We start from the raw sequence: 12,647 nt of genomic DNA on the forward strand, positions 1-12,647 counted from the left end.
CTCACATTCCATTGGCAAGAATTAGACCATGACCCTGCCAGGGTGCAAGGGGGCTGGGAAATGCAGTTCAGCCGTGTGTTCCGGAAAATATAATGGTTTGGTGAATACAGGCACTGTCTTTGCTCCATTTCAGCCATACTTATTGTGATTATTGCTGTGTTTTGACTTGTTTCTAATACTGAATTTATTTCAATATTCTAGTTTTTCCTTTTCTAGTCTTCATCATCTTTACTCGTAAATTAATTTTATTGAAGCATAGTTGATTTACAATGTTGTGTTCATTTCTGCTGTAAAGCAAAGTGAATCAGCTACACATGTAGATATATTCACTCCTTTTAGATTCTTTTTGCATCTAGGTCGTTACAGAATATTGAACAGAGTTCCCTGTGCTATCGAGCGGGGCCTGATTAGTTACATATTTTGCGTAGAGTAGTGTGTGTATATCAGTCTTAATTTCCCAATTTATCCTCCCTTTCTCTCCCTTGGTATCTGTAAGTTTGTTTTCTACATCTGTGACTACTTCTGCTTTATAAATAAGTTCTTTGTACCACTTTTTTAAGATTCCACATACAAGCAATATCACATGATATTTGTCTTTGTCTGACTTACTTTACTCTGTATGATCATCTCTAGATCCATCCATGTTGCAGCAAACGGCATAATTTCATTTGCTATAGCTGAGTATTATTCCATTATGTATACACACACACACACACACACACACACACACTTCACATCCTCTTTATCCATTTACCCGTTGGTGGACATTCAAGCTGCTTCCATATCCTCGCTGTTGTAAACAGTGTGGCGATGAGCATCGGGGTACACACACTCCATCTTTTTTTTCAAGCTTTCTCTATACCCCTGCCTTCTTCCCTCTAACCAGATAAGCACCTTAGCATACTTCCAAATACATTCAAATACTTCTCCTTCACCAAGGTTTTCGATCAGCCTTACATCCCATACCTTTTTGGCATCTCCTGATGTTTTATCTTGTAACACTTCCTCCCAAAGTATTTTAAACATGAGTACTTGTGTGGCAAACCTTCTGAAGCTTTGTATGCCTGAGAACATTTTTTATTATAACATTTTATTATAATAAAAAAATACAGCTACATAACATTTAGCTGATGTATTAAATCCTGTTTGACTTTTTTCCTGTACTATTTTAAGTACTATTATTCCAATGTCTTTCTGCATCCAGTGTTGATGTTAGGAAATCTGATGTCTGTCTGTCTAGAACCTTTTAGAATTTTCTCATTTTTCTGCAACTTTTAAAATAACTGTCCTCATTTCTTTATTTTTATTGCTGGCTGTGCTGGGTTTTCCTGGATGTGCAGGCTCTTCTGCAGTTGCTGCGAGCGGAGGCTGCTCTCTGCTTGCAGTCTGTGGCCTTCCCGTTGCGGGGGCTTCTCTTGTTGCAGGGCGCAGGCCCTGGGGCACACAGGCTTCAGCAGCTGAGGCACACGGGCCCCATAGTCGCAGCTCTCGGGCTCTAGAGCACAGGCTCAGTAGTTGTGGCTCATGGGCAGAGCTGCTCCAAGGCATGTGGGATCCTCCCTGACCAGGGATCGAACCTGTATCTCCTGCGTCGGCAAGTGGATTCTTCATCACTGAGCAACCGATAAAGCCCTCACTGTCTGCTATTTTAAAATGTCATTTTATGCATCTAACATGGGCTTGTCCTAATCTTCCTGCAGGACATTATGGAGCCCCTTTCTCTATCAATCCTGAGAATTCTTCCCTTTTATTTCTGTAACTCTTTTCTCCTCTCTATTTTTATCAATTTTTAAAATATGTATTTATATTTAATTGGTTCATTTATTTAGTTGGCTGTGCCAAGGCTTGGTAACGGCCCACAGGATCTATCATCTTTGTTGTGACCTGTGAGACCCAGTTCCCTAACCAAGGATCCCACTAGGGCCCGCTACACTGGGCGCTTGGAGTCTCAGTCCCTGGACTACCAGGGAAGTCCCTCAATCTTTATTTTTATGAAATTCGTATTATCCATATTGGGCACTTCTCTCATTTTGCCTTCTGACTGTTCTATCTTCAGGTTCCTTATCCTTCCATCTTTTACTCTAGGAGAGTTCTTTAGTCCTCCAGCTTACTAACTGGTTTCCAGCTGCATCTCTCCCACCAGTTATTCTCGTTAACATGGTTTTCCATTTGACCACTATATTTTTTACACCTAGAACGTCTATACAGTTTTCCCCATATCCCCTAGGTTTTTTGTTTTCATGTAGTAACTTTTCTTGCTTTCGTAAACACATTGCTCATGCTCATTTGAAGTGGTTAGTCTGTATTTACTAATACTTCTTCTTTTAAGGACACCACAGGCCTGTTTGCTGTTTTCCTTTGAAGGCAGTGGTGCTTCCTTGAAGGGAGGGGGTTGTTATTCTGGCCTGTGAACCAGGGCAGGCCAGAGAAGACGTGGGAAACAGGACGTGGCCTCCCCCTCCGGGCGCCCGGATCCGTAACGTGATGTTCTGACTTTCAGGTTCCTGTATCAAATCCTCATAACACCTCCTAATTTCTGGTTCCAACGCACCACCAAGACCATGAGTAAGAGAACAGTGAACTAACTAGTTTATGTGAAAATTCCCCAAACCGAGACAGACACTCATTCATATCCCCACATCTTGCTCTGGACCCTGTAGGAGAGATACGACCTTGACCCACGTCTGTGATTCAGACATGCGAAAGCCAGTTAATACACTGGGGTCTCCAAAGGCGCTCACAGACGCCCCTGAAAGACGTGGGGAGAATAAAGTCAAGCCGGGGGAGTGGGCGGGGCTGCCAGGGGAGTAGTGACTCCCGTACGAAGTGGCATCAAAATGACACTGAATCACTGAGGGCTTGACAACATTTCTATGGGAAACTCCTGTGAAACAGGAGGTCTACTGCAGAGAAAGATAAATATCCCATGATATCGCTTTTATGTGGGATCTAAAGAAAAGACACAAATGAATTTAGAGACTCATAGACGTAGAAATGGAGAAGGCGATGGCAACCCACTCCAGTACTCTTGCCTGGGAAATCCCGCGGGCGGAGGAGCTTGGTAGGCTGCAGTCCATGGGGTCGCTAAGAGTCGGACACGACTGAGCGACTTCACTTTCACTTTTCACTTTCATGAACTGGAGAAGGAAATGGCAACCCACTCCAGTGTTCTTGCCTGGAGAATCCCAGGGACGGGGGAGCCTGGTGGGCTGCCGTCTGTGGGGTCGCACAGAGTCGGACACGACTGAAGTGACTTAGCAGTAGCAGACATAGAAAATCAACTTATGGCTACCAAAGAGGAGGGAAGAGGGATAAATTAGGAGTTTATCCTAATATATAATAGTTTACACTATTATACATAAAACCGATAGGGACTTTCCTGGTGGTCCAGTGGTAAAGAATCTGCCTGCCAATGTAGGAGGCATGGTTTCGATCCCTGGCCCAGGAGGATCCCACATGCCACCGAGCGACGAAGCCCATGCGCCACAACTACTGAGCTGTGTTCTAGAGCCTCGGAGCCGAAGCTACCGAAGCCTGCTCGCCCAGAGCCCGTGCTCTCCAGCACGGGCTGGAGAAGCCCGTGAGAAGAAGAGAAGAGAAGAAGAGAAGCCACTCAGTGAGAAGCCTGTTGCTAAGTCACTTCAGTCGTGTCCGACTCTGTGCGACCCCATAGACGGCAGCCCACCAGGCTCCCCCGTCCCTGGGATTCTCCAGGCAAGAACGCTGGAGTGGGTTGCCATTTCCTTCTCCAACGCAGGAAAGTGAAAAGTGAAAAGTGAAAGGGAAGTCGCTCAGTCGTATCCGACTCTTAGTGACCCCATGGACTGCAGCCTACCAGCCTCCTTGGTTCATAGGATTTTCCAGGCAAGAGTACTGGATTGGGGTGCCATTGCCTTCTCCGAAGAAGCCTAAGCAACAAAATAAAATTTTAAAAAATAAAATAGATAACCAACAAGGACCTACAGGATAACTCAGGGCACTATACTCAGTATCTTGAAATAATGTTAGAGAACATAAAAAGTATACTTATAAATGTATAACTGAATATATTTGTGTGTGTGTGTGTGTGTATACATAACTGAGTCACTTTGCTGCTGCTGCTGCTGCTAAGTCACTTCGGTCGTGTCCAACTCTGTGTGGCCCCATAGACGGAAGCCCACCAGGCTCCCCCATCCCTGAGATTCTCCAGGCAAGAACACTGGAGTGGGTTGCCATTTCCTTCTCCAGTGCATGAAAGTGAAAAGTGAAAGGGAAGTCGCTCAGTCGTGTCCAACTCTTAGCAACCCCATGGACTGCAGCCTACCAGGCCCCTCCATCCATGGGATTTTCCAGGCAAGAGTACTGGAGTGGGGTGCCATTGCCTTCTCCGGAATCACTTTGCTATATACCTGAAACTAACACAGAATTGTAAAGCAGTTATATTTGTTCAGAGTAAATCAGCCCCATGGTGAACAGCAAACATCCTTATTCCCTCTGCCCCATGCTCTCGATCACGAAGCCCCCAGGGTGGAGCCAACATTGTCTAGACCAGCCGTGGTACCTGCACCCACATTCCGGGTGTACGATATGTGCTCTAGGAACTTGAAAGTTTAGAGAGACCAGGAACAGGCCCTGGAGTCGCCAGGAAGGCGCCGGACATGTCTAGCTCTGACACATAGGTATTTACTGGTCTTGGAATTTCTCAGGAAGGATGCTGTGTAGGGAGAAGTCCCAGAGGAGACTGGGGCTTTTAGATCAGTGTGGGGCTCACCGTGTCATCATACTTCAGTTTCTGACCTGCATTAAGTGCTTTCTTTGTGTCAGGACCTCTGCAGGGAGATAAGTAGAGAGGAATCACGGATGGGCAGGAATTGGAGGGGTCTTTGGGGACACCCATCACTGGTGCTAAGGAGCACAGAGATTCAAAGGGACTGGAGATTTAAAAATCTGATACAAAGAAAAAAAAAAAAGCGGGATTTCCTAGTGGCTCAGTACTAGGACTCAGCCAGTTCACTGTGGTAAGCCCTGGTTGGGGAACTAAGATCCTGCAAGCCAGGCAGTGCAGCCAATAAATAAATAAAGTAGATTTGATGCTGGACTCCCTTCTGAACGCTTCTGTTGCAGAAAGGTTGTCACCCACAGTAGGACAAACATGGGGGAGTTAGGACCCCCTTCATCCCTTCACACCTGTTCCCTCCAGTGCCTCCCCTCGCAGGCCCCTAAGAAGAAGGCGATCTTTCCAGCCGGTGGAGACCGGTGAGAGGTCAAGAAGCACCCTAAGGAGAGGTCACACCACTCTCTCCAGCTCTCCACCTGCCCGCATGCTTGGTTTCCTCTTAGACCTGAAGGTTCCCTAAGGCAGGGCTCTTTATAGTTAATGCTGGAAAGGACCGCAGAGATGATTTAGCTAAATCCCCCATCTGTGGAGAAGGGGAACTTTGGACCAGGGAGGGTCTGTGATTTCTCCAATATCATACAACTGAGTCTAAAAACTCTGAATATTCCATCATTTTGCCCTGGAAAGTGATGGGTTCAGGGGTAGTCGTCAAAACACTTTACATCAGCAGGAATAACCAATACTCTGTTGATGTGTCGATGCTTTGAGGGGGACTGCAAAGAGGCTGGAGATGAGGTGAGGAGATAGAAAGAAAACACAAAGTTGTATAGCTCTGCTCTCTCAGCGCTCCCTGGACACAGGGCAGAGGCAGCCCTCCATCCAGACATTCTGCCGGAAGGAGGATGGAGACTTAAGGGAAGAGGCAAAAGACAGGACCCACACGGCCCTGGGTGCAGCCACTCAGCATCACAAAGAAAGCGGGCAGAGTGTCTCGGGGGCGTGGGGGTCTCTCCCAGGGCAGCCCTGCACTGGTCTCTGTCTCCCGCAGAGCAATACAAGCACAGAGGAGTGACTGCTGAGTCCGACAAGATGGATCACTAAAAGCGATACTTTTACAACAGAAATTTGCATCCAGTTTGACAGTGCCATGGGGGTGTTTCTAGCTGTGACCAAGAAGGCCACAGCGGTGCGTGTTCATTGCAGTGCTTTTTATGGTAGCCAAGCCATGGAAGCAACCTAAGTGTCTGCCGACAGATGTGGTGCACATATGCGACAGAATATTACTCAGCCATGGAAAAGAACGGAACCATGCCATCCGCAGCAACGTGGCTGGACCTGCAGAATAATGCAGAAAGACAAATACCCTGATAGAAATGAACTTATTTACAAAACAGAAACAGACTCACAGACTTAGAGAACTAATTTATGGTTACCGGGGGCGAAGGGTGGTGGAGGGAAGGGATAGAGTGGGAGTTTGGGATTGACACGTACACATGGCTATATTTAAAATAGCCAGTGGACTTCAGCGGCAGGCCAGCGGTTAAGACCACGGACTTTCACAACAGGGGGCACAGCTTCCATCCGTGGTCAAGGGGCTTAGACCCTGCAAATTACATGGCACAGCCTAAACAAATAACAAAATAAAATAGATAACCACAAGGACTTAATGAATAGCACAGGGGACTCTGCTCAATATTCTATAATAATCTGAGACAAGAATTTGAAAAGTAATAGATACATGTATATGTATAACTCGGAAAAGGCAATGGCACCCCACTCCAGTACTCTTGCCTGGAGAATCCCATGAACGGAGGAGCCTGGTGGGCTACAGTCCACGGGGTCGCTAAGAGTCGGACACAACTGAGCGACTTCACTTTCACTTTTCACTTTCATGCATTGGAGAAGGAAATGGCAACCCACTCCAGGGCTCTTGCCTGGAGATTCCCAGGGACAGGGGAGCCTGGTGGGCTGCCATCTATAGGGTCACACAGAGTCGTATATGACTGAAGGGACTTAGCATAGCACAGTATAGCATGCTATGAAAAAAAAAAACATAATGGAAAAGAATATGAAAACAGATGTATATGTATAACTGAGTCACTTTGCTATGCAGCAGAAATTAACACACTATAAATCAACTACACATAAAATCTTAAAAAAAAAATTTTTTTTTAAAGAAAAACTGCTCCAAATTGGAATATCCAGAGTGAGTTCCTGGGACTGAGACAGAGCAGGATGGTCAGAATGCACAGACCCCTGGACAAGGGCCCCACCCTGCCGCGCAGAGCCGAGAGGAGGGTGGGGGAGGGGAGCCCCGGGAGGCGTGGGCTTGGCGTCACAGGAGGGGCGGGCTCTCTGCCCCATCTCCACGCCCCAGGAGGTCCCAGGCTGAGCGGCCTGAACCCAGGAGGCGTCACAGGGCGGTGGGGGAGACCAGCAGGAGAAAGGGCCAGACTTCCTGCTCCTTAAACACAGAAGGAACACCGGGTTCCTGACTCTTGCTACAATCTCTTGTTGTTGTTTTGGAGTTGCAGGAGGAAACTAGGAACCACATTGAAAGAAGAATGAATCAAGCTACTTCTTTTCTCCTTCTCTTTTTCTAATGAGATCAAAAGAAGGCTGTTGGGCTGATAATAGTCTAATGTCAAGATCGTATCTGGCAGGATGATACATCCTTTTGAGCAAAATGGGGAAATGTCAATTTAGGTAGCTTCCTAACAGGTTCAACATTTCTGTTCAAAGAATATTACTTACCAGCCTAGACGTTTCTGGCAAAAGTGTTATAAAGTGTTACAGGGCGCCAGCTTTGACCCTCTCCTGGTCCTCTCTGCTCTCTATTGTGTCTGACAAGGTCTTTCTGGGGAAATTTGCATGTTTCTTCTGTTTTTCCAACTCTTTTCCCCACCTTCTGCCTTCAAGTAGCTCACTGATGATATATTTATCTTTAGCATCTAAATGTCAGTTTGGCTTAAAAATAGTCACTGTAATGTACACCTGTAACTTATATAATCATGCGCATCAACCATACTTCAATTTAATTTTTTTTTAAAGTAAAAGTCAGTTTGGCAAGAAAATCACTTAACATGCGCTTTATCTGTCTCCTTTGTCATAACAGGATTCTTTCCCACACTCCTAGTCCAGGCTAAAGTGAGTGTCACCCCTCCAAGCTGGAGACCCTGCAGGAACAACAATCTGCTCGTCTAACACATGACCGATTTCTATCTGGGCCTCATTCAAGCCCGCTGGTCAGCTGGGATTGTGTCCACCACCTGGTCCATCATGGGGCCTGGGCTGCCCAGCTCCTCGTGATGCTGAAAACAGCCCATCAGCAGGGAGGTGTCTACACTTGCCAGTGGAGCACCCCAACCTGGACAGACTGTCATCTTGGGGTGCAGTGAGTTACTCCCTGATGACCTTGTGGACTCCAGGCTCTGGGGTCCACTCACCATGTGTTGAGATCACACCATGCCGTGCTTTTTCTCCTCAACCCCCTGACTATGGTCTGGGCTGGCAGATTCATGCTAGATCTGGAGATTCTAGCATACGTTTATCCCTGCCCTGAGAGAGCCTAGAGACTCTGTCCTTGTTAGAAAACCTCAGAAAAGTATCCCCTTCGTGCCTGGCCCTCAGTCTCCCTTCAGCCCCTGAAGCTGGGACCTGACCATCTGGCATTGCTTCCCATGAAGTCTCCACTCCGAGATACAGATCTTTGAGAAGAATTCCTTGTGCTATATAGTAGGTCTTTAACCTAGTTCAGTTCAGTTCAGTTCAGTCGCTCAGTCGTGTCCAACTCTTTGCAACCCCATGAACCACAGCACACTAGGCCTCCCTGTCCATCACCAGCTCCCAGAGTCCACCCAAACCCATGTCCATTGAGTCAGTGATGCCATCCAACCATCTCATCTTCTGTCGTCCCATTCTCCTCCTGCCCTCAATCTTTCCCAGCATCAGGGTCTTTTCAAATGAGTCAGATCTCTGCATCAGGTGGCCAAAGTATTGAAGTTTCAGCTTCAGCATCAGTTCCTCCAATGAACACCCACAGCTGATCTCCTTTAGAATGGACTGGTTGGAACTCCTTGCAGTACAAGGGACTCTCAAGAGTCTTCTCCAACACCACACTTCAAAAGCATCAATTCTTCGGCACTCAGCTTTCTTTATAGTCCAACTCTCATCCATACATGACTACTGGAAAAACCATAGCCTTGACTAGACAGACCTTTGTTGGCAAAGTAATGTCTCTGCTTTTCAATATGCTGTTTAGGTTGGTCATAACTTTCCTTCCAAGGACCAAGCGTCTTTTAATTTCATGGCTGCAATCACCCTCTGCAGTGATTTTGGAGCCCCCAAATAAAGTCTGACACTGTTTCCACTGTTTCCCCATCTATTTCCCATGAAGTGATGGGACCGGATGCCATGATCTTAGTTTTCTGAATGTTGAGCTTTAAGCCAATTTTTTCACTCTCCTCTTTCACTTTCATCAAGAGGCTCTTTAGTTCCTCTTCACTTTCTGCCATAAGGGTGGTGTCATCTGCATATCTGAGGTTATCATTATTTCTCCTGGCAATCTTGATTCCAACTTGTACTTCCTCCGGCCCAGCGTTTCTCACGATGTATTCTGAATATGAGTTAAATAAGCAGGCTGACAATATACAGCCTTGACGTACTCCTTTTCCTATTTGGAACCACTCTGTTGTTCCATGTCCAGTTCTAACTGTTGCTTCCTGACCTGCATGCAGGTTTCTCAAGAGGCAGGTCAGGTGGTCTGGTATTCCCATCTCTTTCAGAATTTTCCACAGCTAATTGTGATCCACACAGTCAAAGGCTTTGGCATGGTCAATAAAGCAGAAAGAGATGTTTTTCTGGAGCTCTCTTGCTTTCTCAGTGATCCAGTGGATGTTCTCAGAGATCTAGCGTATCTCTGGTTCCTCTGCCTTTTCTAAAACCAGCTTGAACATCAGGAAGTTCACGGTTCACATATTGCTGAAGCCTGGCCTGGAGAATTTTCAGCATTACTTTACTAGCGTGTGAGATGAGTGCAATTGTGCAGTAGTTTGACATTCTTTGGCATTGCCTTTTTTGGGATTGGAATGAAAACTGACCTTTTCCAGTCCTGTGGCCACTGCTGATTTTTCCAAATTTGCTGACATATTCAGTGCAGCACTTTCACAGCATCATCTTTCAGGATTTGAAAGAGCTCAACTGAAATTCCATCACCTCCACTAGCTTTGTTCGTAGTGATGCTTCCTGAGGCCCACCTGACTTCACATTCCAGGATGTCCGGCTCTAGGTGAGTGATCACACCTTCATGATTATCTGGGTCCTGAAGATCTTTTTTGTACAGTTCTGTGTATTTTTGCTACTTCTTCTTAATATCTTCTGCTTCTGTTAGGTCCATAACATTTCTGTCCTTTATCAAGCCCGTCTTTGCATGAAATGTTCCCTTGGTATCTCTAATTTTCTTGAAGAGATCTCTAGTCTTTCCCATTCTATTGTTTTCCTCTATTTCTTTGCACTGATCTCTGAGGAAGGCTTTCTTATCTCTCCTTACTATTCTTTGGAACTCTGCATTCAAATGGGTATATCTTTCCTTTTCTCCTTTGCTTTTCACTTCTCTTCTTTTCACAGCTATTTGAAAGGCCTCCTCAGACAGCCATTTTGCTTTTTTGCATTTTTTTCCTTGGGGATGGTCTTGCTCCCTGTCTCCTGTACGTCACGAACCTCTGTCCATAGTTCATCCGGCACTCTATCAGATCTAGTCCCTTAAATCTACTTCTCACTTCCACTGTATAGTCATAAGGGATTTGATTTAGGTCGTACCTGAATGGTCTAGCGGTTTTCCCCACTTTCTTCAGTTTAAGTCTGGGTTTGGCAATAAGGAGATCACGATCTGAGCCACAGTCCACGTGCGGTCTTGCTTTTGCTGACTGCACAGAGCTTCTCCATCTTTGGCTGCAAAGGATATAGTCAGTCTGACTTTGGTGCTGACCGTCTGGTGATGGCCACGTGTAGAGTCTTCTCTTAACCTAGACAGCATATTAAAAAGCAGACATTACTTTGCAGACAAAGCTCCGTCTAGTCAAAGCTATGATTTTTCCATGTCATGTATGGATGTAAGAGATAGACCATAAAGAAGGCTGAGCACTGAAGAATTGATGCTTTTGAACTTTGGTGTTGGAGAAGACTCCTTGGACTTCAAGGAGATCAAACCAGTCAGTCCTAGAGGAAATCAATACTGAATATTCACTGGGAGGACTGATGCTGAAGCTTCAATATTTTGGCCACCTGATGCAAAGTGCCAGCTCAAAAAAGACCCTGATGCTGGGAAAGATTGAAGGCGGGAAGAGAAGGGGACAACAGAGGGTGAGATGGTTGGATGGCATCACCAGCTCAATGGACATGGGTTTGAGTAAACTCCAGGAGATAGTGAAGGACAGGGAAGCTGCAGTCCTTGGGGTCACAGAGTCGGTCACGACTGAGAGACTGAACAACAATGAGTTTATGTCAATTCCAGTCTTCCAGCTTAGCCCTCCTCCTGTCCTTTCCCTCTTGGTAACCGCAAGTTTCTTCTCTGTATCTGTGACTTTATAACTACTTCGTAATCATAGTTTTTAATCTTAGTTTAAAAATCATTCTGGCTGTTACCTTAGAGTCCTGAACATCCCACCCTCTGCTTACGTTGCTGTTCAGTCGCTCAGTCGTGTCTGACTCTGTGCGACCCCATGGACTGCGGCACGCCAGGCCTCCCTGTCCATCACCAACTCCCGGAGCTTGCTCAAACTCATGTCCGTTGAATTGGTGATGCCATCCAACCATGTCATCCTCTGTCGTCCCCTTCTCCTCCTGCCTTCAATCTTTCCCAGCATCACGGTCTTTTCTACTGTGTCAGCTCTTCGCATCAGGTGGCCAAAGTACTGGAGCTTCAGCTTCAGCATCAGTCCTTCTAATGAATATTCGGGGTTGATTTCCTTTAGGATTGACTGGTTTGATCTCCTTGCTCTCCAAGGGCTCTCAAGAGTCTTCTCCAGCACCACAGTTTGAAAGCATCAATTCTTCAGCATTTTGACTTTCTGTTTGACCAAGAATTCATTCTAATGTGCTATCATCAGAACACAGTCATAAAAGTTGCAAGTCAACTCAGGATTTTAAGGATCAAATCAGGTTTTCAAATTTGCCCTCTTGGGGGTAGAAAATTATCACAAGGAAACATGGAAGATAAATTATTAAATGCTTCTTTTCCTTTCCCGTTTTTATTGGGCAACTATAGGAAATTAAACCTGTGGATGGGGGAGGGAAAGATTGGGGATTTGGGATTCGCAGATGTAAAGTATTACATACAGGATGGATAAAAAGCAAAGTCCTACCTTACAGCACAAAGGAACTATATTCAACATCCTATGATACAGCATGACGGAAAAGATAGTTTAAAAAAGAATGTCTCTTTGTGTATAATTAAGTCACTCTGCTGTATAGCAGAAATTGACACAATACTGTAAATCAAGTATACTGCAATTAAAATAAAAATTTTAAAACAAACATAAAACTTTAAAAAAGACAAATAAAACTGTGGGATGCTTGTAATTTTATGAGAAATAGTCTAAGATTTTTGAGAGAAAAGGTAAAATTATCCATTGCCAAGAATCTGATTTTACATGGTCTTTAGAGAATATTCAATAGGCTACCATCGCCCCCTCGTGGCCAATGGTGGAATTTAAGCTTGGAACAAGAAACCCAGGGATTGGTGCACAATTTGTTGGAGTAATCCTACATTCACAGTGGAAAGGTTAGACATATAAAAGTTAGAATAAATATGACCAAATGTAGAGGCTTTGGC

Source organism: Ovis canadensis, chromosome 20 (assembly GCF_042477335.2).
Source record: "Ovis canadensis isolate MfBH-ARS-UI-01 breed Bighorn chromosome 20, ARS-UI_OviCan_v2, whole genome shotgun sequence".
NCBI lineage: Eukaryota > Metazoa > Chordata > Mammalia > Artiodactyla > Bovidae > Ovis > Ovis canadensis.